General features: G+C 46.8%; 1 long non-coding RNA gene across 28 annotated transcripts in view; it reads right to left on the bottom strand.

The window, feature by feature from the left end:
* Nucleotides 1–27949, bottom strand: part of LOC111550512 — a 310717-nt gene that overhangs the window by 194672 nt on the left and 88096 nt on the right. For all 28 annotated transcript variants that reach the window (XR_002734093.3, XR_003309486.2, XR_003309492.2 and 25 more), the window contains exon 2: nt 14232–14641. This is a non-coding gene — a long non-coding RNA (uncharacterized LOC111550512). The remainder of the gene's footprint in view (nt 1–14231; nt 14642–27949) is intronic.

Raw genomic sequence — 27949 nt, 5'->3', positions numbered from 1 at the left:
CAGCAGGGCCGGGGGCAGTCAAATTCAGCACTGGTACCAACATGCATCCTCTCTCCTGGTAGCAACCTGCAAAACTGGATAACCCGCCAGAACAAAAATATCCTTAAATCCCTAGTACCCAATAATAAAAGAAGGTATTGCCCTTTTTTTCTCCAGGAAGACCCCCCTCTCACAAGTGAAAAGCTCCTACTGCATACCAAAAACAAGTTGTAAGCTCCTTAAGGATAGAAAACAGGGCTTCACACACACATAAATGAAATATCTAGCAATACTTCTAACCAAGGAGGTGAAAGATCTCTACAAGGAAAACTGCAAAACATTGCTAAAAGAAATTGGAGATGACACAAATAAATGGAAAAACATTTCATGCTCATTCATTGGAAGAATCAAAATCATTAAAACGGCCATACTGCCCAAAGCAATTTATGGATTCAATGCTATTTCTTTCAAACTACCAACATCATTTTTCATAGAAATAGAAAAAACTATTCTAAAATTCATATAGAACCAAAAAAGAGCCTGAATAACCAAGCAATTCTAAGAAATAAGAACAAAGCTAGAGACCTCACATTACCTGACTTCAAATTATACTACAAGGCTACAGTAACCAAAACAGCATGGTACTGGTGCAAAAACAAATACACAGACCAATGGAACAGAATAGAGAACCCAGAAATAAAACCACTTATCTACAACCATCTGATCTTCAAAAAACTTGACAAAAAGAGGCAATGGGGGAAAGACTTCCTGTTCAATAAATGGTGCTGGGAAAAATGGCTATTCATAGCAGAAGAAAATGAAACAGAACCCCTATTTATTACCACACAGAAAAATAACTCATCACGGATTAAAGGCTTAAATTAAGACTTCACACTATAAAAATCCTAGAAGAAAACCGAGGAAATACCCTTCTCAATATAGGCCTTGACAAGGAATTTATGGCTAAGTCCTCAAAAACAATTGCAACAAAAACAAAAATTGACAAGTGGGCCTAATTAAACTAAAGAGCTTCTGTAGAGCAAAAGAAACTATCAAGGCAATAAACAGGCAAGCTACAGAATGGGAGAAAATATTCACAAACTATGCATTTGACAAAGTTCCAATATCCAGAATCGATAAGGAACTTAAATCAACAAGCAAAGAAGCAAATAATCCCATTAAAAAGTGAGCAAAGCACACGGACGGACACTGCTCAAAAGAAGACATTCATGCAGCCACCAAACATGAAAAAGTGCACAATATCACTAGTCATTGGAAAAATTCAAATCAAAACCACAATGAGATACATTTCATACCAATCAGAATGGTTTTCATTAAAAAGTCAAAAAATAACAGATGTTGGTGGGCCTGTGTAGAAAAGGAGACACTGACACACTGTTGGTGGGAATGTAAATTAGTCCAGCCACTGTGAGGAGCAGTTTAGAGATTTCTCAGAGAACTACAAGTTGAGCTACCATTTGACCCATCAATCTCATACCTGGGTGTATACTCAAAGGAAAATAAATTGTTCTACCAAAAGTACACATGCACCCATGTGTTCGTGGCAGCACTATTCACAATAGCAAAGACATAGAATCAACCTAAATGCCCGTCAGAGGTGGACTGGAAAAAGAAAATGTACAACATATACACCAAGAAATACTATGAAACCATATAAAAGAACGGAATCATGCTCTCTGCAGCAACATGGATGCAGCTGGAGGCCATTATCATAAGCAAACTAATGCTGAAAGAGAAAACAAAACACTGCACGTTCTCACTTATAAGTGGGAGTTAAACATTGGGTACACATGGGCATACAGATGGGAACAATAAATGCTGAGGACTACTAGAGAGGAGAGGAAAACAGAGAGACAAGGACTGAAAAACTAACTATTAGGTACTATGCTCAGTACCTGAGCGATGAGTTCAATCATATTCCAAACCTCAACAGCATCCCATATACCTTTGTAACAAACCTGCACATGCGCCTCTTGATTCTAAAATAAAAAGTGAAAACAAGAAAATAGAGCTTCAGCTCTGGAGCTCTGGTGTAGCTCCAGAACATGCAACCTCGCACAATGCCTTGCACACAGCTGGAACCAAGCATACACAATGACAGCACTAGAAATGACTTGTGAACTGTCAAAGTGCTTGACGCTCAGTGGTATCATTCAATTCATAGATAGGGTGAACAACCATCCCAGTTTGCACAGGACTGAGGAGGTTCCCAATGCGGGACTTTCAGTGCTAAAACCAGGAAAGTCTTTGGCAAACCAGGACAAGTTGGCCATTCTGCTCACAGGTATTATTTCGAAGGCCAAACGTGAACAGAGGTTGCTCCTCAGTGGAGGGTTATGGGGCTCTTCTTCAACCATCAACACATTTCTACACATTCTAAGTTTTCGCCAAAGACCTTGTATTAGTTTTATCATTATGGGAAGTGTTTAAGAAGTAAAAAGGTTATTTCATAGTATGTACTATCCATTACCAAATCCAAATTTTCTATTTCTAATCATATTTTTCTTAAAAAAAAAATAAAAAGGTACCCTTGGCGAGGTGCGGTGGCTCAAGCCTGTAATCCCAGCACTTTGGGAGAACAAGGCAGGAGGATCTCTTGAGCCCAGGAGTTTAAGACTAGCCTGAGCAACATAGTGAGACTCCATCTCTATTAAATATAAAATTAGAAATTAAAAGAAAAAAAAACTCTTTTCAAACTTTCTATGTTTAATCTTCCCTTGTGGTCGGACACGGTGCTTCATGCCTATAATTTCAACACTTTGGGAGGCCAAGGTGGGAGGATCACTTGAGTTCAAAAGTTTGAGACCAGCCTAGGCAACATTTCAAGACTCTCTCTCTCAAAATAAGAAGAAAAGAAAAAAAAAAAATCTTCCCTTGTTCATTTCTGTCAGCTTTTTCCCACAGCATTCAACTTCCTCTCAGCAGTTTCCCCCTCCTGAACTTTACAGCCTGCTGACATAAAGTGGGCATCACGGGCATCTCAATCTCGTCTTTCCTAAAACGTGTCTGTGCTGTGGGCCTTGCTAGAAGCCCGAGATTCTGACTGAGACAGGCTCATAAAGTGGTTGGTTATAGTAACTCTGGGTCCCCCACCCCTCTTCCTGTGATGGGTCACTCGGGTAACCCTCAGTGAGTGAAGGAAAGAACCAGACTCCAGCCAGCCCCTCCAGCAGCCCTCTGCAGCAAGCCCAACTTCCTCCTCAGCTCTCCACCATGCATCCAACTCCCCAAAAGCCCACAGCAATGGTGCCTGGGACCTCTATGCCCAGTCTTACGATATCCAGCCAGGCCAAGACACCGTTGGCCTCTTCACAAGTGTCTTCTCAACAGCAAAGTCTTCACTCACACCCCCACTGCAGGCCCCTATTTCTTTTTTCTTTCTGCTGCTTCTGCAGGGGGCCCCCTTTATGTTGCTCCTTCTACACCCAGACTCTGGACCTGCCCTGGCACTTGCCTTGTCCCCTTCCAGAATTCACTCCATTCAGACGTGTCATGAGCTGGTACCTGGTGTCGGGCATGCTGACTGGCAGAGGGATAGAGTGGTGAGCACCACCCACCCCTGCCCTCCAGAAGTTCCCAGGCTCTCAGAGAAGGAACCCAGGAAACAGTGCCAACTGGAGAGTGATGTGGCAACCTCCGGTCAGGCTGCAAGTATGCATGCTCTGTGTCCCGTATTCCTGGGACACACTCAGACATACACCTGCAGCCGTGTGCCAGGATGCTCATGACAGCATTGTTTACAACAGCAAAATCCTGGAAACAACCCAAGACTCTGTGGCGCAGGGAATGAATGAACAAGCATAGTAGCATCATCTGCCCAGCATCATGCCGAGAGAAAAGAGGAAACTGCAGATATCTTATACATTATGTCACCTGCCTAAGAATTTAAAAACACAAAATGGTGCTACCAGTGATCTTCAAATAGATTTGTAATGAAATTGTAAGAACATGACCTGTTATACACCAAGTTCAGGAGAGGTACTTGTATGAAGAGAAGGATGGGGAATGAGAGACAAGGCTCATAGACTTCCCATTTATCTCTTTTTTTTTTTTTTTTTAATTTCTTTAAAGACAATGATCCAGGCTGGGTATGGTGGCTCACGCCTGTAATCCCAGCACTTTGGGAGTCCGAGGTGGGTGGATCACAAGGTCAGGAGATTGAGACCATCCTGGCTAACACGGTGAAACCCCATCTCTATCAAATATACAAAAAATTAGCCAGGTGTGGTGGCACGCACCTGCAGTCCCAGCTACTCAAGAGGCTGAGGCAGGAGAATCGCTTGAACCCGAGAGGCAGAGGCTGCATTGAGCCGAGATTGCACCACTGCACTCCAGCCTGGGCAACACAGTGAAACTCTGTCTCAATAAATAAATAAATAAATAAATAAGTGAGTAAATAAATAAATAAAATAAAGACGGTGATCCAAAGCAAAGCATGCCACCTCATGAGCACGGGCTAATCCATGGGTGGGAATACAGCTTTGGTTAAATAACCCTCTGTGGCTTTCTGTTTTGTGTTTCAGAGCTAGACATTCACATTATGCAGAGAGCACCCCTGAAACTCCAAAGCAGTTTCTAGAACCCATGGAGGCTTTGGGAAAGACAGTGGAAAGCCGAGGAAGCCAGAGAGCTCCAGGCACTCACAGCAAGAGGGAGGTGGACCACCAGATCATGAGGTCTCCACCAGTGCCTCAGCAGCCAATCACTGCCTGGCCTGAAACCAATGCCCTCTGTGCCCTCACTTCCACCAGCTCTAGGCTCCCTCCCTGAAGAATCAAGAGTCAGGCTCTGCTCTGCTTCCTTCTCTTCCAAATGTCTCTGTGGATGAAATGCAATCCCACAGGGTGGTGTCATCCAGCGCTCAGGCAATTTCCCAGAGGTGACTCATCTGTCCTCTCAACAAGCGCGTGAGGGCCACAAGATGAGGACTGTCACCCCATTGAGAGATGTGGAGCCAGAGCCTCAGAGAAGTCCCAAGAACTGCCTGAGCTGACTCAACAGCCGGAAACTAGGGCGGTCACAAAACCAATCTGACTTCCAAATTTGAATGAGATTCAGGGCTTACTATGCGTCATGTTCAGAGAGGGGAGATGGACAACTGGCCAGTTTTACCTCCCAGATCATTTCATGTTCACAATGATAGGCTTCCCAAGGGAGCAAGTGAAGGCCCAGAGAAGCCAAGTGTCCTCCCTAAGCTCACAGAGCCAGAAAGCCTCAGGGATTTTCTAATATGCCTCAACAACCTCCCCGGAGCAATTCTCCATCAGGAAAACTCTTTTTATTATAGGTATCGTTCTTTTCCCTGCAAAGGCAACAAGAAGCTTCTGAGGCCCCCCAGTGAGCAGAAAGCTGAGAGCTGGGGGCCAGCCAATGTTTATTTGTTTATGCCATCATCTCCCGCTGAACCCAGTCCCAAGCTTCTGAGTGACTCAGAGGCCTGACCACCAACAGCTGTTCTTTGGTTGTCACAAGATAAGCCAACAGGGGGTGGGGGCGTCCATCGCACTTCCCGGTAATCAGGTGGGACACACTCTTTCTTCGCAGTACCCCCACCCTTTGTGGAGTGATAAATGGTGACAGATAGATGAGAGGGAAAGACCCCCATCCCTGGCAACTGCACTGGAGACCCAGCTATGAACATGTGGCCAATATTTTAACAAGGCTGCAAGACAGAGAGGGAAGCAGCCCCCACGCCACTGCCTCACCCCCACCACGGGGAAACAAGCTGCCTCCTGGGAAGGTGAGAGGGAAGAGAGCCACCAGAGCCACTGGAATACAGGTTCCAGCCAAGGCCACCCTGAGGCCCAGAGTCTCAGGAATGGGCCATGCTTGGCTCCAGTCTAGTATGGCCCCATCAGTTATGGTGACTTCACTGCCCCAGGCTGGTCTCCAGCATGATAAGCAAAGGTGCTTCCCTGCCTAGCTTGGTCTCCAAAGCCTTTTCCCTGAAAGTTCCCTGAGCCAGAAACAGAATGTATCTTGAGGCTTTACCTGTCCTCAAAAGCCTGATCTCCGGATCCTACTCCACTCATTTTAACTGAAAACAGCACTCAGGCCCAAAGGACAGAATAATGAATCTTTCTTCTTTCTCTTTCTTTCTTTTCTTTTTCTTTTCTTTTTCTTTCTTTCGTGCTCTCTTTCTCTCTTTCTTTCTTTCCTTTCTTTCCTCACTCAGGTACAAAGGACAGAATAATGAATCAACCTTCCTTCCTTCCTTCCTTCCCTTCCTTTCTCCCTCCTTCCTTCCTGTCTTCCTTCCTTCCTTTCTTTCCTTTCTCCCTCCTTCCTTCCTGTCTTCCTTCCTTCCTTCTTTCCTTCCTTCCTTTCTTTTCTTTCCTCCCCCCTTCTCTCCCTTTATTTCTTCCTTCCTTCCTTCCTTTCTTTCTTTCTTTCTTTCCCTTCCTTCCTTCCTTCCTTCCTTCCTTCCTTCCTTCCTTCCTTCCTTCCGTCTTTTCTCTCTGTCTTTCTTTCCTCTTTATTTATTTCCTCTTTCTTTCTATCTTCATTTTTGGAACTGGGCCTTCTTCCAAACTTCTCACATAGCCCTTTACTCTGCTCTTCCTATGGACAGCTGAGAATCATTTTCCAACCTTATCAAATATGCTCCCTTCTCTTAAGATAGTCTGCCCTGGCTGCTCCCTATGGTCTCTCGCAGGCTAACCAGGTGCTGTAGGGAAGAGGCCCAAATGCACCCACCTGGCCCAGACATCCAGAGGCCAAGGTCACGGTCCTGCATTACAGCATGAGAGTTCTTCTTTGTAGTGCCTACAAACCTATGCTTGCCCCCAAAGTCGCTCAGGGATAACAGGGGGTTGGGGAAGGGGTGGAAGGTCAAACAGAGACCCTCTTGGAATCTGTTCCCTTCATTCACTTTGAAATTCCACAGGCCAGTGTTTTCTCAAGGTTTGTTACACAGAATACTCACCCAGGAGAAGGGCGCTGCAATCTTCATACCCACAGGCTGTAGCTGGGAAAGCCAGGAGACAGCTTCAAGGAGTGAGGTCAGTCGCCTCCCGCCCAGCCCCCAGGCGGAGGAACTAACATAGAGAGCTAATAGCCAGCATTAGAGTAAGAAATTGAGATTCAGGGGTGTTACCCTTTGCAGATGAAGAAAGATTAAAACACTTGAGCACATTGAGGCCTGTGGGGAGGGGGACAGGGAAGGAAAGGCATCAGGAAAAATAGCTAATGCCTGCTGGGTTTAATACCCAGGTGATGGGTTGATAGGTGCAGCAAATCACATGGCACACGTCTACCATGTAACAAACCTGCACATCCTGCACATGTACCCCAGAGCTTAAAATAAAATACATACATAATAAATAAAAATAAAATAAAATCCTGTAGATAGAAAAAAATAAAAACTTGAGCAAGATCACACAGCAGGTATAAAATAGCAAAGCTTCAAAACCTGATTTAATTTTGTTCTAAAAACCACATTCTTCAAATAATTGTAGCTATCGGTCAAAGAGGGCCAAGATCTCATGACACAACCACTGTTGAGGCAGGAAGCTAAGTGACTGTCCCTACAGCCCAGGCCTGCCGGACCAAAAGCCCACTCAAGTTACCACTGAGGCCTGTGTGTAATTCAGGGACGGAAAGGTGTGTCCAATACTGTTCTAAACTGACCTCCCGAAACTCTCTAAACCGACCTCCAAAAACTGTCACCAAGACCCCTCCTAGTCAATGCAGCATCCCCTGCCAAAATGCACACGCCTTTACATTTTACTATGTATCGATATTGGAGCCCAGGACATAGTAAACCCTCAACAAATGTCTGCTAAATGAACAGTAAGAGAACTAGAAGGCCATCTTCTAAGTTTTCTGTAAAAGCCTAATGAAAGCATTGTGCATATGCTGCTTAACAAGTCTCACAGAAATATTACATCTTGTAACAATTGTTTTTCAGTGTTTATGAACCTGGAGAAGTTTCTGCCTTTCAAAGACAAACATGTTTCCTTTATTTAGGCCAAGGACAAACTACAGCCTATAGGCCCACTGCCAGTTCTTGTAAATAAAGTTTTATTGGCACACAGCCACACTCACTCATTTACATCTTATCTATGGCTACTTTCAAGATACAAAGGCAGAACTGACAAACAGTACAGAGCTGCGTGGCCTGCAAAGCTGAAAACATTTACCACCTAGCCCTTGATACAAAAGTTTGCCAATCCTTACTGTCTTGTTTTTCTAAGACCAGCCGAGCGGGCGCAAAAGAACCAGCGGGTAGGCAAGTGTAACAGCAAAACTGCACGTTTATTTTGGTAACCTAAGGTGTGCGGGAGAAGTCTGTCGGCCTCCGGCGAAGGAGGCCGGCAGAGTCCCCCCGCGGTGGGGCTCTCGGACGGACTTCCCACAGTCCCGACATCCCGACAGGAGTGGGGCTGCAAGAAGGCCGCCGGGCTGTGAGAAGGCCGCGTGGCTCAATGGCGGAGAGCGGCTTTTCTAGGAGTGGGAGGGCAATAGGTGGGGCATGGGCGTGTCAGGGGCGTTCCGCAGGTGCGACCAGGTAAATCTTGGTCTCTTCAGATTGACGTCACCTGGCGCATGCCCAGTTGGTCTGCACCCTCCCTGGGCGCTGGCTGCATTTTCGCGCGCGGGAAGAGTTGGTGGTGAAGAAGAACCCGGAAGTGCACCATCTTGCCTCCGTTCGTCCAAACACTTACTTTAGACACAAATATAACCTACTTAGTGTTTGGAGGAAGGGAGGCAGGATGGCGCACTTCCGGGTTCTTCTTCACCACCAACTCTTCCCGCACGGGCGAAAATGCAGCCGGCGCCCGGAAGGTGCAGATCAACTGGGCATGCGCCAGGTGACGTCAATCCGAAGAGACCAAGATTTACCTGGTCGCACCTGCAGAACGCCCCCGGACAGGCCCGTGCCCCGCCTATTGCCCACCCACTCCTAGAAAAGCCGCTCTGGGCCAGGGTCCCACACGGACTTCCCAGCCCCACTCCTGTCGGGATGTCGGGAGGGCTGGAACTCCGTCGGAGAGCCCCACAGGGCGACTCTGTCGGCCTTCTTTGCCAGAGGCCAACAGACCTCTTCCCCACACCTTAGGTGACCAAAATAAACTTGCAGTTTTGCTCCTACCCTTGCCTGGTCGCTGGTTCTTTTGTGCTGGCTGGGCTGGTCTTAGAAAAACAAATCACTTAGCATGTTGTGCTAACTAGGAAGCTCAGAGCTAAATGTAATGTAAAATTTTAGCAACTCACTCATCTTCAATTTTTTTTTTTTTTTTTTTTGAGACGGAGTCTCGCTCTGTCACCCAGGCTGGAGTGCAGTGGCCGGATATCAGCTCACTGCAAGCTCCGCCTCCCGGGTTCACGCCATTCTCCTGCCTCAGCTTCCCGAGTAGCTGGGACTACAGGTGCCCGCCACCTCGCCCGGCTAGTTTTTTGTATTTTTTAGTAGAGACGGGGTTTCACTGTGTTAGCCAGGATGGTCTTGATCTCCTGACCTCGTGATCCGCCCGTCTAGGCCTCCCAAAGTGCTGGGATTACAGGCTTGAGCCACCGCGCCCGGCCTCATCTTCAAAATTTTTTAAACCTTTATGCCTATATGCTTTGGTCTTCTAATCCCATTTTAAAATTTTATTTAAAAAAACTAGTATTCCCTGAGTACATATTATATGCCTGGCACTGACTGAAACCTTTTAATATGTTCTCTTATTTAATTCTCACAATAGACTCATGGGGTAGGTAATATTATCTTTTTATTTATTGATTGATTTGGGTGATGGAGTCTCACTCTGTCACCCAGGCTCCAGTGCAGTGGTGCAACCTTGGCTCACTGCAACCTCCACCTCCCAGGTTCAAGTGATCCTCCTTCCTCAGCCTCCTGAGTAGCTGGGATTACAGGCACATGCCACCACACCCATCTAATTTTTCTATTTTTAGTAGTGATGGGGTTTCGCTATGTTGGCCAGGCTGGTCTTGAACTCCTGACCTCAGGTGACCTGCCCACCTCGGCCTCCCAAAGTGCTGGGATTACAGGCGTGAGCCACCGTGCCCAGCCCTTATCTTCGATTTGTTGAGAATAAATGAATGAAAAGAATAAATGAATAAAGTCACCAATTGATTGCATAGTGGAAATATATTTACTATTTCATAATTTAATACCAGAGAATAATTAACTCAGGAATTGACTGAAAAACGTTGGGTGCTGAACGAATATAACAGGCAAGGCTGAGATAGTAATTGCAGGCAATTTGAGCCAAATTATAGGATTGTAAAGTGCTGTCATTCTAGGATCCTTATTATTTTCAATCTAGCTTCAGACTAAGCTGTGCAGTCACTTCATCATGAATCTTCAGGATTTGGGGAGAATCAGCAGACATGACACAGAGCTACTACTCAAGTCACAGGCTCAGACACTGCCTCCAGTGACGTGGCCAGAGCCACACAGCCAGAGCACCACAAATAGAAACAATTACCGGTGCCCCAACGCAGTCCTCTTCAGGAAGACTAGGTCCACATGTTGCTAACAGTACTTTTGAAAAGTTGACGTTTTCTTAACTTAAATACCAACATCCTAAGCAGTATTATATGCAAAATCACAGGTCTCACATACCAATTGTTGTCTTTTTCTAATTTGAGTTAAACACAAAAATTTTTTTTTATTCTTATCTATAACCTGAAATCATCTTGCATTGCTCATCAGCACACTTTGAGAAGCACTGGTTGGACAGGAGTAGGGGTGTCGAGGCTGACAGATGGGAGTACAAACACCAGCTTCTCTGCTGTCTCCATCAATAACCGTGGCAGCTTTCTGGATCTCACTGAACCTCAGTTTGTTCATATGTATAAGAGGGAGACACATCCCCCTCACCAGATTAGAAGGTCAACCGGGCGCATTCCAGGTATTCATACACACCAGTTCTTAAGCAACCTTGGGCTGTTCACTGAGAACCCCTGGAGATGACTAAGTCACAGCCCTTCTCTCATGGCCATCCTGGGTAGACCGTCAGGGGCTCCAGGCACCCATGGGGAACAGGTCCAAGATGCCAGGCCATCTCCAGGAACCTGGCCAGGATGTCAGTGTGGGTGGCAAGGCAGCCTCTACGACTACAGAGTGTGGAGAGTGTGCTGTCAATCATTCCAGGAGCCCATCAAGTGAAAACAACACAGGTTGGGACTGCTCTAGCAGTGGTCAGGGGTAACAGGGCTCTTCTAAGTGGCTGAAGGCAGGCTTGTGACATGAAATCAGGACAGCAAGCTCTTGCACCATGAGCAGAAATGCAAACTGTTCAGGCAAAAGTCCAGGGAAAACTGGGAGAGCTGCCTTGGATGCATAATGCACCAGCAGCACCAGCACCCACCACCTAATTGATGAGTCTGGGAGCCACTAGGCCTGGTTTGCCCAACCACGTCCTCATGTACACCTGTTGTCCCACAGTAAGTAATATAGTGCCCCTTTCACTCTCAAGTCTCCCAGCTGAGAAGAGAAGTTAGCCAGTTTCCCTGTGAATGAATGTACTAAGGCCCAAAAAGGAGAGGTAGTTTGCCCAAGGTCACAGTCACCGGTGGCCAAGAAGGGAGAATGCGCGTCTCTCAGCTCCAGGCAATGTTGTGCAGTGGCTTTGGAGTTAGACAGGGCTGTCCAAATGCTGCCTGTATTCCCTGGGGACACTTGATTTCCCTCTGGGTGCTCCAGTTACTTCAATGGTAAAACAGGCTGGGCAAAGTGGGTCATGCTTGTAATCCCAGCACTTTAGGAGGCCGAGGCAGGCAGATCATTTGAAGTCAGGAGTTCAAGACCAGCCTGGCCACAAAAATTAGCCAGGCGTGGTGGCGCATGCCTGTAATCCCAGCTACTCGGGAGGCTGAGGCACGAGAATCACTTGAACCAGGGAGGCGGAGGTTGCAGTGAGCCGAGATTGTGCCACTGCACTCCAGCCTAGGTGACAGAACAAGACTCAGTCTCAACAACAACAACAACAACAACAAAACAAAACAAAAAAAAGTAAAACTGATAATCACCATAATGGTGTGTATCTCATAGGTCTGTTTTGAGGTTTGAATGGAAAAACAGGTGCCATGTGCCCTGTAGAGATCATGGCTTAATAAATGGACATTATTACTACATCAGTGTCCTTGCTGACACAGAGAAGGAATCTTATTCATTGCCATAACCATTCTGTGTCCTTTGGTGCACCAGTGAGCCCACTCTGGTCCTACTGTGAAGAGCGGGAGATAACCCAGACCACCACAATTGGGTTGTTCTAGGCAGTAACTGATAAAAGGGGAAAAAACAGAGCTATGGACCATGTGATAAGTGAGGCACAGCTGCCACCACGATAGGGTGTGAGGAGAGGGCAGGAAGGGGTGAGAGAGGGCCGGGAAGGCACAAGGGAGCGGGGAGTGTGCTGCCTCTGTCGTTCCCAGCTGACTCCCTCCCATCCCAGAACCTCTCTGCTCACCACTGTGGGCCTCTCTCCAGACCCTCAGCAGCCCCCGTGAAATGACTCCTCTGCCTGCCCCTACGTGACCACAGTATAGCAAGCACAGCCCAGCACGTGCTGCAGCTCACCGTCACACACACCCTTGCCAAAATCGCAAGGAAAAATCTTCAGCTAAAGGGGCCTGGTTCGGTGTAAAACAGGAAGCAGTTCTCAGCTTCTGGCTCTGCCTTCTCCTGGATAAATAACCTTGGGCAAGGTACATGGCCCCTCAGAGCCTCAAGGCGCTCAACTGTGTAATGAATACACCATTGCTCTCCTAGTGGGATTGCTGGGTTAAGCCATAGATATACTTAAAAAAAAAAAGTGTTTCCCTTCTGTCTGACCTTTTCAAAGAAACCAAGAGAAAACCACTGAGAGTCACCATATTTGATCAAGGCAACTGTGATGCAACAAATAAAATGCCTACTACGTGTCTAGCCTGTGAGCATGGCAAATGCATTTCCTGAACTCAGAAAGATTACTTTCTAGTGTGAGAGAAAGACATGAAACCCAGTAACTTGCACAAATGAAAATACAATTATAACACATCTAGGAGCTATGGGTGAGAACAAACAGCATGTAACACCTAGAGGGACATTATTTACTTTAGGAGGTCAGGAAAGCCTGTCTGAGAAAGTGCTGTCAGCCGTGAGCAGAACTAGGAATCCAATCAAAATCAGACTCAAGGCCCCACCCCAACTGTGGTCTTAGCCGCCACATGCCAGGTGGCCTCAAGTGGCCTGAGAGCTGGACCACTTGCTGTTTGAGCTGCAACTCTCCTTCAGGCAGCTTGGCACTTATCGCTCAAAGCTAGCAGCCTCCCAGGCCACCAGGCCTGGACCTGAGAGGCCAGTCCTTCCATTTGTCAGCTGCAGAACTGCAACAGGCCTTTGTGGCCAACCCGGCTGCTCCCTCCCTCCAGTTGGCACGAGACTCCATTTCCTCATCTGCCACGGACTTGTCACTCTGCCTTCCCATGGGCTGCAGGGAAACTGACCTTTAATCAACTGTCCACGCCAACCAGCTGTGCCCAGGTCACAGTCCAGCACTGCCTCCCTGGCTCTGCTTGGAAAGATCATCAGGGCCAAGAAACGTCCACCATCCCCAGAAGCTACCCCCAGCCAACATCACCCACCACGTGCTGAGTGTCTGTCATGTGATCAGCATTTCAATGGCTACTTGGCGATCTTCAACTCCAGTCCTGTGGCGTGTGATAACACTTACTTAACCCTTCACTGCAGGGAGAGGAATCCATCAGTCTGCATGGAGGCGCGCAGTGTGTATGTGTTAAAGAATCACACCCAGGCCTGCCTGCCTCCACATGCATCTGCCCACACACAACCCTCACAGTACCAGCCATATGGCCTTATGTTGTTCCTGGCTTTGAGCACAGAGCCAAGAAATTATCCCCCCATGCATATCTTTCCATTGAATCTCCCATGTCTTAATTCATTAACAATCCTGTCTTAATTTTCCCTTTCTGCAGTATGAGAGACTGTGCCAAGTGACACACAATGTCTTAAGGGCACAGAACCAACAGCAGAGGCACTTTATAGGGAGGTGACAGATAGGTAAACTGAGAAAATCAGAAATGGTGACAGGTACAATAACACACGTCAGCGCAGGGAACAGTAACGGCTTCCAGGAAGGACCTCTTTCGTTCCATCTGTGTCCCCCAGGCACCCAGCATCACACCAGCCACACACAGGGTGCTCATTAAATGCCAGCTCATTGAGACAACCAGCCACATCCCAGTGAACCCTCCGCCACCAGCCAGGACAGCCTCACCTCAAGCCCAGCTGAGCGCCGGACGGAACATGCATCAGATGCTTCACCAGGAAGAGTCGGGGTCTTACATTCCATAGGGGGACCCAAAGGAAGTTGGCAGAGACCCAAGTAAACAGAGATCTCAGTCCTCACAGCCAGCTGCGGTCCTTCCTCCCGCATGGACATCCAAGCTGTAAGAATCCATGAGGCATTCATCCAGGGCCTCCTTTAAAACCACTTTTAGTATCCTGAAATGTGCAGGGCGTATGTCATTCCAGTGCATTGTTCCACCAGAGTTATTCCTCAGACGACCGAAGATCACTGTAAATCCATCAGGCTCAGAAAATCCTCGAGCGAAGCTCCATGCAGCTGACAGGCACAGCCATCTTGAGGGGCATCTTTTTAATCTCCTTCTGGCCAAAAGATCAGGCCTGCAACAGGGAAGAAGAAAAAAAACAGTCTTGTCATAGTCACTGACCCAGAGCAGTATTCAGTCACTCTTTCCTCCTTGTGTTTGGCCCTAACAGAGTGTAACTCACTAAAAATAATTCTCCATAACTGGTAACACACAAAATTGAGACCAGCGTCCAGGAAGGACTCCAGGTGAGAGCTGCCTCCCATGCGGCACCAAGGACCTCTCAGACAGGGAACTGCCAGCTGCTCAGAGCCTTGGGACCACCCTGGGAGGGGAGAGGAGGCTGTGGGGCGTCCATTATAAAGTTGAGGGGAGAACATTTGTGACTGGCTTAGAAAGCTGACAGCAAGGCCAGGCCTGGCACACAGCCTGGGCTCCCCTGCAGGGCTGAGAGGTCCCTGCAGGGAGCTGAGAGGTTTAGGGTCAGCTGGTAGGAAGTAGTTCTTTGTTTTGTTTCTTTTTAAAGACAACCACAAAACCCTGGCCTGGCTCCAGGCGTTGTCCTGCACTGTGAGCCTCTTCAGGGCAGGGTCTGGGACCTGTTCTGTTCTTACTCATTCAGTAATTACTGAGTGCCTGCCAGGTACCCAGCACTCTTCCATCAGTAGGGCAATAGCTTTGTCTTCCCAATCCAGTGTATTTAAATTACTCCAAAGATAACTGAAGAACAAATTGATCCATAATGCCTAGGGCTGGAGGCTTAATACTCCCCAGCCCATCCAATGATAACAATAACTGCCCTTTGGGGAATGTCTATGAGGTACCTGCTAAAACCTCTGGCTTCTCCATCTGATACGATCTCTCAAACACACTGGGACTCCTGCCCTGTTTTCCAGATGAAGAAATGGAGGAACAGACAACCATTCTGTTTCAGACTAGTAAGAGAGGAGCCTAAATCTGAAGCTAGACAGCCTGTCTCCCAAGTCTGTTCCCTGATCCATCGCTTTAAGTTACCTAGTGAGGGATTCTTGCCCATAATGGCTGCAGCTAAAAGTTACTTCCAGGCTTTCTGCGTGTATGAAACCCTCATTTCATCCTCACAAAAAAACTATGAGTTGTAGATTATTGTTAACCAACTTTAGAGATGAGAAATTTGAAGCCCAGAGAAGTGAAGCAATTTCCACAAGGTCACACAGCTTAAAAAAAAAAAAAAAATCACAGGAAAAGGGTTTGAGGCTGGGCGCAATGGCTCACGACTGTAATCCTAGCACTTTGTGATGCCGAGGCTAGTGGATCCCTTGAGGCCAGGAGTTCAAGACCAGCCTGGCCAACATAGTGAAACCCTGTCTCTACTAAAAATACAAAAATTTGCTGGCTGTGGTGGCACATGCCTGTAATTCCAGCTATTTGGGAGGCCAAGGAATGAGAATCGCTTAAAACAAGGAGACGGAGGTTGCAGTGAGCCAAGATCACACCATTGCACTCCAGCCCGGGCCACAGATGAGATAGATGAGACTCTATCTCAAAAAAAAAAGAAAAAGAAAAAGAAAGAAAGGAAAAGGGGATTGAAACAAGGCAGACTGGCAGACTGACTCCAAAGCCCATGAGCTTGACCACTACTCCAACTGCCATCAAACGCAATGATTACTGCCAAAGAAATGTTTACAAATGTAGTGGTTTCAAACAGAAAAAGAAATAAAAAATAAAACAGCACACATTTACGATCTTACATTTCTCGAAGTCTGACATGGGTCTCACTGGGCTAAAATCAGGCTGTTGAGAGGGCTGCATTTCTTTCTGGTGGCTGAGAGGGAATGCGTTTCCTTGCTTTTCCGACCTTCTAAAGGCTGCCTCATAGGCCTTGGCTGTGGCTTCTTCCTCCATCTTCAAATACAACACCAAGGCATCTCTTTGACTCTGCTTCTGTGGCCATATCTCTGTCTCCGAATAACTCTCTGCCTCCCTCTTCCACTCCTAAGGATGCATGTGATTATATTGGGCTCACCCAGATGATCCAAAATAATCCATCTCAAGGTCCTTAGCCTCACTAGCATCTGCAAAGTCCCTGTTGACATGCAACATATTCACAGGTTCTAGGGATTCAGATGCGGACATTTAGGAGGATGTTATTCTGCCTGCCATACAACAATAACAGAGGGCACCTATCTCCTGTTTTAAGCATTCTTCCGTGAGGAGGCACCATCCATTCTCAAAATGGAAATCAAGCTAGCTACCTCACCCTGCCCACAACGCACACAGCCACACACACTTGCAGCGGCCAATGAAGAAATCATGAAGAAAACAGTAAGGTATGTTTTCTTCTTAAAAACATATCCGGCCGGGTGCCATGGCTCACACCTGTAATCCCAGCACTTTGGGAGGCTGAGGTGGGAGGATCACAAGGTCAGGAGATGGAGACCATCCTGGCTAACATAGTGAAACCCCGACTCTGCTAAAAATACAAAAAAGTAGCCCAGCATGGTGGTGCGCACCTGTCATCACAGCTACTTAGGAGGCTGAGGCAGAAGAATGGCTTGAACACAGGAGACAGAGGTTGCAGTGAGCGAAGATCGTGCCACTGTCCTCCAGCCTAGGTGACAGAGTGAGATTCAGTCAAAAAAAAAAGAGAGAGAGAGAGATAGAGTGAGATTCTGCATCCAAGTTGGGTTTGACTCCAAAGCTGTTTTCTTTCCATTCTGAAACACACACTTTCTTATTTAAATAAGACAGTGTTTTTAGGCCAAGCGTGGTGGCTCATGCCTGTAAATCCCAGCACTTTGGGAGGCTGAGACGGGTGGATCGCCTGAGGTCAGGAGTTTGAGACCAGCCTGGCCAACATGGTGAAACCCCATCTCCACTAAAAATACAAACAATTAGCCAGGTGTGGTGGCAGGTGCTCGTAATCCCAGCTACCTGGGAGGCTGAGGAAAGAGAAGCACTCGAACTCAGGAGGTGGATGTTGCAGTAAACCGAGGTCGCACCATTGCACCCCAGTCTGGGTGGAAGAGCACAGAGTGAGACTTTGTCTAAAAAAATAATAAAATAAAATAAAATAAATACAACAGTGTTTCTAGAAAGTTCAAGAAGGTTCTGGCATTGGTTGAGTCGTTCCTATTGAAGCAGTTCCCTGGTAGATAGCAACTATAAACTCTGAACAAATATTTTTTAAAAATCAAAAATCTAGTCACCAGATGATCAAAAGTAGGACATTCTGGAGTGTGATCAAGACTTGGAAACCCAGCAATCCAGTGAGTTCTTGCTTTTGGTCAATTTTAGCCTGAGAGTAGGCCTGGTTCCGCAACACGAGTGGCTAACACTCAGATGGTGTTGCTGCACTGAAACATCAGGACTGAGATCAAGGCAACACAATAGGTGAAAGTGAAAGAAGAAATCTGGTAAAAAGAGAGTTTCCAAAAAGGGGAGTTCAAATTCTGTGTACAAATGTTCCCTAAGTCACTAAGTGACTCCTGAGTCAAGTTTGCATGCAATAGCCCAGTTAAAGCCAAAAGAACTAAACAGCAATTTATATTGCTTCCCAATACTAGGGAGTCAGAGTTTGAAGTCTTAGTTTACTGAGTTAACTACCTACTGAAACAAAAAAGCATTACTCTTTGGAGGAACAAAACAGAATCAGTCCCTCACAATGTCTGTGATATAATTTAAAATAGCTCAACATAATAAACAACTAAAAGAAAAAGAAAGCAGGAAATGTAATCCATTCTTAAGAAAAAAGATAGTTATGGGGACCGTCCCCATGACCCTGAGGTGACCCAGTTTCTGGAATTAGCAGACAAGGGTTTTTTAAGCAGCTATTATAACTATGCTCAAAGACTCAAAGGAAAATGTATTCTTAGTAAATAAAAATAAGAAAGCTTAGCAAAGAAAGAGTCAAATGGAAATTCTAGAATTAAAAAAAAAAAAATCTGAAACAATCGATTGGATCCATTTAACATCAGACTGAAGAGGAACGAAGAGTTAGTACAATTTGAGGAGAGACCAATAGAGATTATTTAGTCTGAATAACAGAAAAAAATTTTGAAAAATTGAAGATGGCCTCAGAGACCCGTTGGACAATATCAAAAAGCCTAACAGACAAGTAATTTTAGTCCCAAAAGGAGAGAAGAGAATGGAGCAAGATCAATATCTGGGAGGGAAAGGAGGAAAGTGTTCTAAATTCAGTGAAAGACATTAATTTATAGATATGAGGATATCAGCAAATCCATGCAGGATATATATATATATATTTTTTTTTTTTAATCACACCTAATTATATAATAGTTGAACTGCTGAAAACCAATGTTTGAAAAAAGTCATGAAAAGAGACAGATACAAACAGTGGTTCTAATTTCTTAAAATCATTGAAAAAGCAGATAATTACATCTGAACTCAGTAAGTGCTCTGCAGGTGACTTCCTCTTGTCCCATTTATTTATTTATTTATTTTATTTTTTTCCTTGAGACAGAGTCTTGCTCTGTTGCCCAGGCTGGAGTGCAACGGTGCCATCTCAGATCACTGCAACCTCCGCCTCCCAGGTTCAAGTGATTCTCCTGCCTCAGCCTCCCAAATAGCTAAGATTAGAGGTGTGAACCACTGCACCTGGCCCTCTTGTCCCATTTAAATCTACCTGACAGCTTTAGACCCAAGAGGAAGATGGCTGCAAAAGGAAGCTCAAGTATCTAAATAGCCCCTAAGAGAAAAGAGGAAGTACAGGACAGTAGTTAAAAATTACAGTTTGAAGTTAGACTCTCAGATTTACTACTTTTCTTACTCTGGGGAAATCTTTTTAACCCTTAATTTCCTCATCTGAAAATGGTGGTAAACAACATCTATTCATTTCATAGAACTACTGTGAAGTTGTATTATGTTTTGACTGTTTATTACCCACACTCCCAACCCCTAAATTCATACGTCGAAATCTTAACTGCCAAGGTGATGATCTCAAAAGGAGAGGCCTTTGAAAAGTGATTGGGTCATGAGGCTAGAGGGCTTAGTGCCCTTATAAAAGAGGTATAAAGTACCTTATTTGATCCTTTCACCATATAAAGACCCAACAAGAAGGCATCATTGCTGAATCAGGAAACGGGCCCTCACCGGACACCAAATATGTCTGAGCCTTGATCTTGGACTTCCCAACGTCCAGAACCACGAGAAATAAAGGTCTGTTGTTTACAAGCTACCAGTCTAAGGTGGTTTGTTATATCGGCCTGAATGGACTGCAACAGGTTAACATAAACAACATAAAGGACTTAGCATGTTGCTGGTCACATATTAAGAGCTTGATGGATCTAACATTCTCACATCAAATGGAAGAGGCGCCTGCAAGTCACCCCAGAGCAGTGACTCTAGACTGCACACACTCACTCCTCAGCTCCTACAAGTGACCACCAAGACCTGCCAGCCCTGGGAAGCAGCCCAGGAGAGGCACTGCTCCTGAATGTCAGGACCGGAGTACTGTCAGCTGAGAGGGGCCACTTACAACAGGAAGGGGAGCTGTGATTTATGGTACCGGCCTTAGTTAATGACAGGGGAGTGAACAGGGGACACAGTCTGTTAAATATTTACTGAGGCCCACAGGCAAGTCTGAAGCCAAGTTTGTTTTGTTGGGGTCGGGTCCATTAAAGTTCTGTCACCTGAGGAAGAATTATGACATGGTCTGTTGGGTATTACTGTAGTCAAGTGGTGGTCCCTGACCAATGGCAAGGGCTGCCCTGATGCTCACAAGAAGGTGGCTGCACCTCACCCTCCGCCTGCAGAAATACACAATGTGTGGCATTGTACACCAGGACTTCCCCTATCATCAACTCATAATGCTTTCTCAAGGAGCATTTTCTTTTCCTCTCCTGTTTACTTACTGTTAGATTCCTTTCATTTGCTCTTTCTGTAATGGGTTGGCTAAAATTTAAAAACCACACAATGCCAATAATTGGCTCTGATGTGGAATTCATACATGCTGGTGAACAGACACTCTGAAAAAGGACAAACAACCACTTTGGGGAACTAGTGACCAGTGGGAATGATCTGAAAATGCACGCACCACATAAATACATCCCACAAACACGATTTTGAGTGGAAGAAGCCAGACACAGGGGAGTGTGTGATGATGTTATTTATATTAAGTACATAAGCAGGTTAAACTAATCTATGTGGCTCCTAAGTGACTGACTGGGAGGGGGCTTCCAAAATGCTGGAAATGTTCTATTGATCCTGGTGCTGGCTCCACACTCAGGTTCAGTTTGAGAACATTCGTCAAGCTATCAATACACATATGACATGTGCACTGTTCTCCATGCGCATTATTTCTATAAAAAGGGAGTTCATATTTTTTTAGTTTTGCTGTGAAAATATGTTTGCTGGAATGTCAAAGACACCAGAACACCCCCTCGAGGCTTGGGAATCGGCAGCTTCCAGGTTTCCCTGTTTCATTGTATTCTCACGCTCCACGGCCTCACAGTTGACCCTTCCCTAGAGGACACTGAGGGGAAGTCTTCACAATAAGCATGCCCTGGCCCAGTGACACGGAATTGCCCCACGAAAAAACGTGGCCCCAGCCCCATTCTCTTGGCTCCGTCTCTCTCCTCTCTGCCTCCCAGGCTGTCAGGACCAACTCTGTCATTTCCTTCTTGACCCTCCCCACTGAGTACTTCCACCAGCTGAGGTACTGCAGTGGACATTTGGAAGAAAAACGAAAAACGGGCTGAGTCTATTCCCTACCCAACACCAAGAGACCACCTCTGCATATCCACTCCCCCTAAGTACCGGACGGGCAGATGGATGCTTTGGTAACTGAAGTATCCAGGGTTGGCACAGGCTGGTAAATGGGGTATGATGTACAGCACACAGAAACCGAGGGAAGGCGTCCCTGGTACCAAAGCTTTAAGGGGAGCACCATTTGCAGGGGGAGCCACAGTAAGTGACTCCCAGGGCACGTGTGGTTGTGCCTTCCCCTCTCTCTCTCTCTGCCTCTGAGCCTCCTGGACTCTGTGTGTGTATGTGTGTGTGTGCAGACGTCTGTGCATGCATGTACGCATGCACGTGTGTGTGCAAGTACGTATGTGCACACGTGTGTGTGTGTGTGTGCACATGTGTGTTTCTCTTTCCCTCTTTTGCAGAAGGGACCAGTCATGTTGTTAATTTTAGTACCAGCAAGGGTCAGTGGATGTTGATTAAAACAACTCTGAGATCCGGTCAATGGGGCAGCAGTGGTAGCGGCAGAAGTGAGAAATCAGTCTCACAGTCTGAGTGTGCCTCAATCTCTCTTTCTCTCAGGATTGTGAAGTGAGATTTCTTCAAAACTGATACCACAAAGACGATGTCTCCTTTATCTTCTTCCGAGGAAGGGAGAGGTGGCAATTTCTCTGGCTGTGCTCACATTATTTCTCTGTGGTGCCCCAGGAGCTAGGGCTTCCCTAACCTGGCAGATAAATCAGAGAGATCTGCTCCCAGAGAAAGCAGCAGCTGTCCCCCTGCTGACAGGCTCTGTTTTTGCTTCATTTCACTTCCTGCCTAATGTGTGCTGGGATGACAAGGATCAGCTGCTTTGGAATTCCCAAGCCTTCGAGCACCCACTCCCCTCACACTCACCGATTCCTCATACAGGAGAGGGGGGATGGGAGCCACATGAACCAAGGTGTGGATCTTCATGCTGTGGCCACAACCCTGTGCCCTTGGGCACATCCCTTAAGCTCCTTGAATTTGTTTCCTAATCTGTTCAATAAAAACAAGGAATAAGCCAGGCACAGTGGCTCATGCCTGTAATCCTAGCACTCTAGAAGGTGGAGGCAGGCAGATCACTTTAATCTATGAGTTTGAGACCAGCCTGGACAACATGGTGAAACCACATCTCTACAAAAAATACAAAAATTAGCTGGGAGTGGTGGTGCACCTGTAGTCCCAGCTACTCAGGAGACTGAGGTGAGAGGATTGCTTGAGTCCAGGATGTCAGTGGAGGTTGCAGTGAGCCGAGATCATGCCACAGCCTAGGTGACAAAGTAAGACCCTGTCTCAAAACATAATAACAATACCTGTAATCCCAGCACTTTGGGAGGCCAGCGCAGGTGGATCACCTGAGGTCAGAAGTTCGAGACCAGCCTAATCAAAGTGATGAAACTCCATCTCTACCAAAAATACAAAAATTAGCTGAGTGTGGTGGTGGGCACCTATAATCTCAGCTACTCAGGAGGCTGAGGCAGGAGAATCACTTGAACCCAGGAGGTGGAGGGTGCAGCGAGCTGAGATTGCGATTGCACCACTGCACTTCAGCCTGGGCGACAAGAGTGAAACTCCATCTCAAAAAAACAAAAAATAAACATAATAATAAAAATAAGGAAAATGAAACATGGGTCCACTGGAGTTCATCTGTGGACAAGACACTGAATGTGTAGAGACTGCTCAGCGCACAGTGTGCTCACACCACAAGCAGATAGTCAAAGTCACCCTCAACAGCACAGTGCTGCTATTACTGTGGCTACTCCTACGAGTCAGGTTCGGGAGATGCAAGCCAGTCTAGTTCCCTAATGTTATTAAGGGCTTGATTTCCTCTGCACTTTGCCAGACACAATGTGGGTCTCCACATGGATGAGGCAAGCAGCCAGTATAGAACCAGCCTTGTACCAGCAGGCACCTTCATCTGCATGATGCAGCAGAGCCCTGCTTGAGCTCTGCAAGGTACATTGCTTAGAGCCATTCTTCAGGAATACTGACATTCAGGTTCTGCCAGCCTCCAGAAACCCATGCATGTCCTGCACAGTGCTTGGGAACTCCACAGGTGCTTAGGAAATGTTGACTGGAAAGTTGGGCGTGGTGACTCACGCCTGTAATCCCACCTCTTTGGGAGGCTGAGGCAGGCGGATCACCAGGTCAGGAGTTCAAGACCAGCCTGGCCAGCATGGCAAAATTCCATCTCTACTAAAAGTACAAAAAATTAGCCAGGCATGGTGGTGCACGCCTATAGTCGCAGCTACGCAGGAGGCTGAGGCAGGATAATTGCTTGAACCCAGCAGGCAGAAGTTGCGATGAGCAGAGATCGCGCCACTGCACTTCAGCCTGGGAGACAGAGCAAGACTCCGTCTCAAAGAAAAAACGCCGGGCGCGGTGGCTCACACCTGTAATCCCAGCACTTTGGGAGGCTGAGGCAGGTGGATCACGAGGTCAGGAGATGGAGACCACCCTAGCTAACACAGTGAAACCCCGTCTCTACTAAAAATACAAAAAAAATTAGCCGGGCATGGTGGCAGGCGCCTGTAGTACCAGCTACTTGGGAGGCTGAGGCAAGAGAATGCCATGACCCAGGAGCGGAGGTTGCCATGAGCCAAGATCACGCCACCACACTCCATCCTGGGGGACAGAGCAAGACTCCGTCTCAAAAAAAAAAAAAAAAAGAAAGAAAAAAAAAGGAAATGTTGATTGGAATAGTAAGCAATTAATTCTAGCTACATAGACAGTGCTCACGTGCTAGCTCCTAGCACAGTGCTAGAAGCCAGAAATCATATCAAATATGAAAGACACAATCCCTGCCTTCATGGAGCTTTCAGGCTATACCAAGATTTCCAGAGAAGCAAGCACACACACAGGACGTGTCCATAAGCGAGGACATTTGGTGATGTCCAGGTTGCCTTGGCAGGCGGGCAGAATCTGAGGAACAAGAGGAAAGGTTGGACCACATGGGATGTGAGAGGCCCCAGCACGACAGCACACAAGAAACCTTGGAAATAATCTCGTTCAATGTCTTCATTGAAGAGCTGAGAAGTAAGGCCTAGACAAGTGACTTGCCCAAGATCACTCAGCCAAGACCTGCAGATGCAGAGTAAGAAGCACATCTCCATGAGAAGGGTGCGCTGGGCATAATGCCTAGAGGAGGAACTGATCCTTAAACTTGTAGGTGCTGGAGCATTGTCCGTCGAAGGTGGCATGACTGGAAGCCCAGAAGAGCATGTAATTACCACACCTCCTGAGTGCTGCTTCTGAGAGAATTGGTTGTGTTCCTGTAATCTCCAACAACACTGTGAGATACGAACTCACCTAGAAAAGAGTACACAGCAAAGCCCAAGTACGCCCGAGCCATGCAGGAGTCAGCAAGAGACAGAGCTGGGATAGGAGCACAGGCACTGCCTCCGGAGCCTTTTTCTTTTTTGTTTGTTTGTTTTGCTTTGTTTTGCTTTAATTGAGATAGAGTCTTGCTCTGTCACCCAGGCTGGAGTGCAGTGGCGTGATCTCGGCTCACTACAACCTCCACCTCCTAGGTTCAAGCGATTCTCCTGCCTCAGCCTCCCAAGTAGCTAGGATTACAGGCACCTGCCACCACGCCCGGCTAATTTTTATATTTTTAGTACAGACAGGGTTTCACCATGTTGGCAAAACTGGTCTCCAACTCCTGACCTCAACTGATACCCCGGCCTTGGCCTCTCAAAGTGCTGGGATTACAGGCATGAGCCACCACACCCAGCCCTGGGCCTTTGTTCTTAACCACTAGTCTGCCTTGCCTTTGAAGAATTATGTGATGAGAAAGACTGGAAGCAGAGCCATAGGATAAGAAGCTTCTAAAAGAAAGAGATGGAAATGGCAGGTTGCTGAAAAATGCAAGGAAAATAGAGATGTCCAAGGCATCAATAACATCTACTGCCAGGAATTGACCAAAACAGTCCTAGCAGGGCTCAAGTCTTGCTCTTTTTCCCTCAGTAATTTCATCATGTCTCCATGACATCCTTCTCCAGACTGGCTCCCTGTCAGAGTGGACAGTGTGTCTAGTTGTGGCCTGAAGCCATAATATCATTCCCCCTAGGCTCAGGGAGTGGGGAGGCAGGCCTCCCTAGAACAGGCCACCCCTGGCCACTTCTCCCCACTCCTTTGCAGGTGAGAAGGCAAATGCCCTCATCTGCAAGATGCCTGTGGGCAGCATCCAGGAAGGCTGTGGGCGTTTATCACTGATGGGCACTGTCTTACAGATCCATTAGGACTTAGGCACCTAAAGGTTATGGGAATATGACTGTGCTAATAAGGATCCCAGGGTTACTTCAAGATAGCCTCCTTTTTAATTAACTAGACCAGACCAGACCAGTAAGGAATAGCAATAGCAATTTTAAGACGGAAAGAGAGGCAGACAGGAAGACAGGCAGACAGTGGCTGGGAAGGGAAAGAGGAAGAGAGGGAAAAATGAGGGAGGGATGTGATGTCAAGCAATGACCAACGCTTCAGAGACAAACAGGCTAGGGGGAGAATTCTAGCTCTGAGTCTTCCAAATCTGCAAAGCTTTAAGCTTCGGTTCTTTGAACCTGCATCCATGTCTGTGAAATGCCTTGCAGAGTTGGGGGAAGGCTAGAGATAACCCATGTGAGGTCCTTGCACCTAGTAGATCCTCAATATAGGAAAAGCTCCCATTTAATCAGGCTCACCTCCACTCTCCTTCCTCTTTAGGCTCAAAGATGATTAAGATGCTGAAATGACAAAGAAGAGTCGTGAACACCGTTCTTCTCCAAGTGACATACCTTCAAAATTTGTTTTTTTGTGTGTTTCTTTTTTCCCCAAGTTCCTTTTGTTTGACTATGCCCACAAAATCCCTCAGGGAAAGGTCAGCAAAGGTCCAAATGTCAATCAATCATGAACAAAGGGGCAAAGTGCCAAGGACTTGAGCAGTCAAACAATGACTCAAGGTGACAGTTCTTTACAGAACAGCAGGACTTGCTCTTGAAGATTCCAAATACAGAAGTTCTACAGTGTGCATGTTCTCCAAGAAAGTTCAGTAAGTTTTTTTTTTTTTTTTTTTTTTTTTGGTAGGGGAAGGGAGTTGTTGTTTTGAGACAGGGTCCGGTTTTGTTACCCAGGCTGGAGTGCAGTGGCATGATCATGGCTCACTGCAGCCTCAAACTCCCGGGCTCAAGCGATTCTTCCACCTCAGCCTCCAGAGTAGCTGGGACTATAGGCACAAGCCACCGTGCACTGCTAATTTTTGTATTTTTTTGTAGAGAGAGGGTTTCATCATGTTGCCCAGGCTGGAAAGAAAGTTCACTAAGTCTGACAGAGACTCAAGGGTTTATACTGGTCCCTGTCTGCAAACAGTTTAAAATCTCATTTACAAAACAGGACTATGAGAAATAGTCCATTTAAGGACTAAGTCAAAATATTATCCTAAACAGTAGTAGATGTGCCATATAGAGTTCAGGGAAGCTCCATAAGAGATCAGAGCTGCTTTTCTGGGAGGTCCATGTGTCCCCTGAGAGGTATCTAAGTTGGAAAGACGGAGAGAGACCCTTGGGGTAGGGGTTGGGGCTAATGTCAAAATAAGGAGGATGAAAGGAAATGGCATTTATCAGTCACCAGTCACAAAGAAAACCCTTTTAATTTCCCACTTAGTCCCCACGTATCCTCACAACCCCAGACAGGTCTCATACCCGAAAGTTACCGAAACAGCAGCATGAAGAGGGCAGGCACCTTGCCCAGTTTGTGTGGCTGAAGAGGGTGGACTTGAACCCAGGTCCATCTGGCTGCAAGTCCCCTCGGGGGTCATCATCACACCACAGCCTGTCTCACTGTAGGATCTGGGCACGTTCTAGGTGCTCTGAGCTCCCCGCTCTCTCGGGGGCTGGGGAGTTGGCCTCCTCGGCGAGAGGAAAGTTTCCACCACGCCACTCTGCTGAACCTGTCCTCTCCCACATCCCACAGCTCCATACACCCCATAATCACCACCTTTGTTCTGACTCCTCTTTAAAACCTGGATTAGCTGGGCTTCCGGGGAGGTCACGCTCCTGACTTTGGAATGCACTTCTGACTTTCTCAGAAGCAGGTCTCTACTCAAGTCATGCAGGCACATCTTGCTAAGTAAACTTTGGCAGCCATCTAGCTTGCCCAAGGACTCTGGGTAAGTCCAAATTGGGGGGATGCGGCAGAGGAAAGGGATGACAACATGAATAGCCTGCGACAGGGAGCAGGCACATCGGCTCTGCTCTGCTGTCACCCAAGCGCCACGGAGGACAGGAATTGTGGAAAACTGGCAGCAGGTGCTCTGGGGGCGCGTAGGAGCTGACATGGTTCCCTCCTCCACCTGCTTAGAGGACAGATCCCACTTAGGCCCCATCCCATCAGAACTGGAGGGGCCAGGAGATGGGCAGAATGTACGGGCAATGCTACTATCATCCAGGGAAAGGGAAAGGCCCAAGACAGGGGGAGAAGAAAGGAAAGGGAGAGAAGGGGAAAGAAGGGAGCAGCTACAATAAATACGCAGGAGACATTCACATTCACTGTATTAAAAATCTGTCAGGCCGGGCGCGGTGGCTCAAGCCTGTAATCCCAGCACTTTGGGAGGCCGAGACGGGCGGATCACGAGGTCAGGAGTTCGAGACCATCCTGGCTAACACGGTGAAACCTCATCTCTACTAAAAAAAAATACAAAAAA

Source organism: Piliocolobus tephrosceles, chromosome 7 (genome assembly GCF_002776525.5).
Source record: "Piliocolobus tephrosceles isolate RC106 chromosome 7, ASM277652v3, whole genome shotgun sequence".
NCBI classification, from domain to species: domain Eukaryota; kingdom Metazoa; phylum Chordata; class Mammalia; order Primates; family Cercopithecidae; genus Piliocolobus; species Piliocolobus tephrosceles.
This window is presented reverse-complemented; position numbering and strand designations above follow the sequence as displayed.